A 5800-nucleotide genomic window follows, 5' to 3' on the forward strand; every position below is an offset into this window, starting at 1 on the left:
CATATGGTATTTGTCTTTCACTGCCTGGCTTATTCATTTAGCATAATGCTCTCCAGTTCCATCCATGCTGTCACAAAGGGTAAGAGGAGCTCCTTGTTTCCTTCTGCTGTGTAGAATTCCATCGTGTAATTGTACCATAGTTTTTTGATCCATTCATTTACTGATGGGCACTTAGATTGCTTCCAGCACTTGGCTATTGTAAATTGTGCTTCTATGAACATTGGGGTGTATACGTTCTTTTGGATTGGTGTTTCAGGGTTCTTAGGATATAATCCTAGCAGTGGATTTGCCAGGTCAAAAGGCAGTTCCATTTTTAGTTTTTTGAGGAAATTCCATACTGTTTTCCATAGTGGTTGCACCAGTCTGCAATCCCACCAACAATGCACTAGGGTTCCCTTTTCTCCACAACCTTTCCAACACTTAACTGTTTGTTGATTTAAGTATTTACAAAGAACTGTAGCCTGTGGCAAATATTCAAATACTAGTACACAGTGAACATGACTAGGTAGTACTCAAATAAATAACGTCTGGATATCCTTAGCAAGATCAACACATCTAGCAGAATCTTGTGTAGAAATTAATAATTTAATGGTTTATTTTACTCCTAAAACTTATTTCTTGGAATCCCACTCATAGAATTTATTTTTTAAACTTTGTTTCTTTTATTGAAACTAGAGAGATTAAGGAAGGGAGAGCAAGAAGGAGTGAATCATCGATGTGAGAGAGAAGCATTGATTGGTTGCCTATTGCACATACCCCAACCGGGGACTGAACCTACAACCCAGGCATATTTCCTGACTGGGAATTGAACTTGTGAATCAATGCCTAAACAACTGAGCCAAACCAGCTAGGACTCACTCATAGAATTTATATGAAGTATACCATAGGTACAAATTTAGTGCAATTTATTTTGTTTGCAAGAATGATTCATAGTTAATAGCAGGCAAAATCACAAACACTCATAGATGACATGGCAACAGCTACAAGCAAAGTAGTGGGATGAGATGTAATAACTTCCCTTCTCCATGTTCCATTCCTTGAAAATGCTAACCTTAACCTTTGATTCACATACTGGGGTTCCTACCCTTGATGTCAGTGAATTCCCTTGAAACAGTAATGCCTCTGTGTTGACTATGAAGCTTTCATCATTAATGAACTATACTACTTTTTCCATGTTCCCAATTACTTACTGATTTTTTTCTCAGGATTTTCAAAAACTAATAAATTTTAGATTCAATTCTGAGAAGGTAGCCCTGCATGAGAACACTAAATCCAAGTAGAAAGTCACAAAGAACCTAACCAGAACAGCAGTAGTGAGGTAGGGAGGGGCCAAGAGCAATCTCTTGAAGGAAGAGGCAGGAGAATTTAGCATCTGCTAAGTGTGAAGAGTAAGAGAGAGAAATTGTCCCAGAATGACTAGAATAATAAGCTATTTCTGTACAGACAGGGCTGTCTACCCTAGGGGCAATGATCAAGAGAAATGTGATTAACGCTCTAGTTATCTATTACTGTGTAACTAATCATCCCCAAATTTTGTTGCCCTCATTATGGAAATTAAAACCATAACGAGGTACCACTTCACATCCATTAGAGTGGCTATCATAAAAATAAACAAACAAAACCAGAAATAACAAGTGTTGGCAAGTATGTGGAGAAATTGGAACACTTGGGTACTGTTGGTGGGAATATAAAATGGTATAGCCACTGAGGAAAACAATATAGCAATTCCTCAAAAAATTAAACTAGAATTACCATATGATCCAGTGATTCCACTTCTGAATATATACCTAAAAAAATTTAAATTAGTGATTCGAACAGGTATTTTGTACCTCAATGTCCATAACAGCATTATTCATGATAACCAAAAAGCTGAACAACCCAAGATAGACGAATGGATAAACAAAATGTGGTATACACATACAGTGGAATAACATTCAGCCTTAGAAAGAAATGAAATCCTGACACATGGTATAACATGGATCAACCTTAAAGACATTATGCTAAGTGAAAAAAGCCAGTCACAAAAGGACAACTACTGTATGGGTCCATTTATCTGAGGCACCTAGAGTAGTCAAATACTTAGAGACATAAAGTAGAGTGCTGGTCGCTAGGAGCTGGAGAGAGGGAGGAATGGGGAGTTAGCATTTAATGGGCACAGAGTTTCAATTGGAGAAGAAAAAGTCCTGGAGCGGGTGGTGGTGATGGTTACACAACAATGTGAGTATACTTAATGCCACTGACCATACACTTAGAAATGATTAAAATGTCCTTTCACCAGCAGTTTTTGAGAGCATGATCATAATCTTCCATGATTAATGGGGCTGGAATAGAAAATCAATTGCTTTTGATAGGTCAGGGAGTCTAGAAGGAACCTAGAGATGTTATATTTATTTTACTACACTCACACAGAAAAGAAATAGAGCAAACTGCTGTTTTTGACCAGGGTCATGAGCCGGTAATAAGGTGTGTTGGGGTCTGCACCAGTCCTGAGTGAAGAACAGGAATTGAGAGGTTTAGCTTCTGTTCCCCGTGCATGTAGCTTTCTCCTAAAGCACAGGAGGGGAAGCCTGTCCTGGGCTGGCTATGCAAGCCAGGCAAGCTGTATCCCTACTCTGGAACAAGAGGGGTGGACTGGATGGCTTCCCAGGCCCCACTAGGGCTCACTTGGTACCCTTCCAAGGAACAGGACACTGAGGCAGAAAGGAAATTGGGTTCTACACTGGTCTGGATTTGAATCTCAGGTTGCCAGTTCCAGCTGGGTGGTCTTGGGAGATTTACTTGACTGTGCTGTGGGATGTCCAACCTTTTGGCATCTCCGGGACACACTGGAAGAAGAAGAGTTGTCTTGCGCCACGCATTAAATACACAAAGACTAATGAAAACTGATGAGCTAAAAAAAAAAAGAGGTTTTAAGTAAATTTACGATTTTGTGTTGGGCCGCATTCATAGCCATCCTGAGCCACATATGGCCCGTGGGCTGTGGGTTGGACATGTATAGGACAGTTGTGAAGTTAAATGAGAAAAATTCTTAACAGTATCTATGACATAAAAATAGCTTAAGAGATACAGTCATTACTACTAATAAAACACCTCTAGTGGCTCAAAACAGTGGCAATCATTTTGTTATCCTTTATTGTACTTGGGGTTGACTGAGCTCAGAAAGGCAGTTCTTACTTAGGGGCTTACATGGTGCACTTACAGGGTGGCTGGGGCTGGAGTCACCTCACCCACATGACTGGCTTATCAGACCTATCATCTGGGCCACCTGCGTGGTGTGGTCTTCACTTCCTCAGAGCATGGTGGGGGAGGAGGTGGGGGAGGGGGGCTCCAAGAGAAAAACATGGAAGTGCACAGCATTTCTGTGACCTAGTCTTGCTCACATGTGTCACATTCTAGTGGTTGAAACAGTAGTTAGAAAAGTATGGGAGATAAACTGTGGAAGCTATCTTAACCTTTACTAGTAATTCTTTTCTCCTATTTTCCTTTATTTCATCCCCTTATTCATGAAGTACTTGAGGAAAGTAGGCAATCAGGGGTTTTCCCAGATCACAAATTGTCCCAAGTATGATGCTAGATAAATTCCTATTTTGTATGTATTTCAGCATGCCTGTTTTATTTAAATAGCCATCAATGGTGGTAATACATACATAAAAGTGAAACACAGAAAAAGTAAAAGTAACTTAGAATTTCTGTAATTAGAGTCCAAAAAAGACACCCACATTTTTCCATATACTGAGACCCAAATGCTGCTCTGCATGTTTTCCTCAAAACCATTGCACAATGCTCTTTCATCTAACACTCATGTCCATGACCAACACACTGAAGTGGACAATTTGTTGTCCCCCTTTATCTCCATAGACCTTCCGCAGATTTCTTTCAGGAAAATTACACTGCTCATACCATAATTTGCCTGACTGATGAAAGTTTCCAGATTATCTTTTGTTTGTTTGTTTGTTTTTTGCTTTAGTTTATTTTTTTTCCATTCCTTTTAGGTAAGAATAAGCATTAAAAAATACCACATTATAAGCATTAAAAAATACCACATTTTTACCACGTTAAAAAAATTCCATTGTAATTCAATAAGCATAAAAATAACAAAAAATATTTCTCTGCTTTATCATAGAAGATAGTTGAATGCTAGGTCATTAGTTAATAGTAAAAGGTCATTCTTAGTTATGTTTTTTTGTTTAACAAGCATTGTTTTATTTTTTTTAATTTTTTTAAATATATTTATTGATTATGCTATTACAGTTGTCCCATTTCCTGCCCCCCTCACTCCACTCCATCCTGCCCACCCCCTCCCTCCCACATTCCCCACCTATAGTTCATGTCCATGGGTCTTACTTATAAGTTCTTTGGCTTCTACATTTCCTACACTATTCTTACTCTCCCCCTGTCTCTTTTCCACCTATCATCTATGCTACTTATTCTCTGTACCTTTTCCCCCTCTCCCCCTCCCACTCCCCTATTGACAACCCTCCATGTGATCTCCATCTCTATGGTTCTGTTCCTGTTCTAGTTGTTAGCATAGTTTGCTCTTGTTTTTGTTTTAGGTGTGGTCGTTAATAACTGTGAGTTTGCTGTCATTTTGACTGTTCATATTTTTTATCTTCCCTTTCTTAGGTAACTCCCTTTAACATTTCATATAATAAGGGCTTGGTGATGATGAACTTCTTTAACTTGACCTTCCTTATCTGAGAAGCACTTTATCTTCCCTTCCATTCTAAATGATAGCTTTGCTGGATACAGTAATCTTGGATGTAGGTCCTTGCCTTTCATGACTTGGAATACTTCTTTCCAGCCCCTTTTTGCCTGTAAGGTCTCTTGGAGAAATCAGCTGACAGTCTTATGGGAAGTCCTTTGTAGGTAACTGTCTCCTTTTCTCTTGCTGCTTCTAAGATTCTCTCCTGTTTAATCTTAGGTAATGTAATTATGATGTGCCTTGGTGTGTTCCTCCTTGGGTCTAGCTTCTTTGGGACTCTGAGCTTCCTGGACTTCCTTTAAGTCTATTTCCTTTGCCAGATGAGGGAAGTTCTCCTTCATTATTTGTTCAAATAAGTTTTCAATTTTTTGTTCTTCCTCTTCTCCTTCTGGCACCCTTATAATTCGGATGTTGGAACGTTTCAAGATGTCCTGGAGGTTCCTAAGCCTCTCCTCATTTTTCCGAATTCTTGTTTCTTCATTCTTTCCTGGTTGGATGTTGCTTTCTTCCTTCTGGTCCACACCGTTGATTTGAGTCCCAGTTTCCTTCGCATCACTATTGGTTCCCTGTACATTTTCCTTTGTTTCTCTTAGCATAGGCTTCATTTTTTCATCTGGTTTTCGAACAGATTCAACCAATTCTGTGAGCATCATGATAACCAGTGCTTTGAACTGTGTATCCGATAGGTTGGCTATCTCTTCCTCGCTTAGTTGTATTTTTTCTGGAGCTTTGAAGTGTTCTGTCATTTGGGACATTTTTTTTTTTTTTTTTGTCTTGGCGCATCTGTTACTTTAAGGGGCGGAGCCTTAGGTGTTCACCGGGGTGGGGTAACGCTGGTGGCTGCGCTGTGAAGCTGTAAGTGGGGGAGGGGCCGAGAGGGAGCAATGGCACCTGCTCCCCTCCCTACCAGATCTCAATCTTTAACTCCGCTACCCACAATCAAACTGGGCCCCTCTGGTGCTGGTTCCCGAGTGGGTGGGCCTGTGCAAGCCCCAGACCCCTGTGGGTCTCTCCAATGACCTCTCCCGTGAGGCTGGGAGTCTCTCCTGCTGCCGCCCCAACCCCCACGGGCGTTTTCAATCAGAGGTTTGAGGCTTT

This window comes from Desmodus rotundus, chromosome 6 (genome assembly GCF_022682495.2).
Source record: "Desmodus rotundus isolate HL8 chromosome 6, HLdesRot8A.1, whole genome shotgun sequence".
Classification (NCBI taxonomy): Eukaryota; Metazoa; Chordata; class Mammalia; order Chiroptera; family Phyllostomidae; genus Desmodus; species Desmodus rotundus.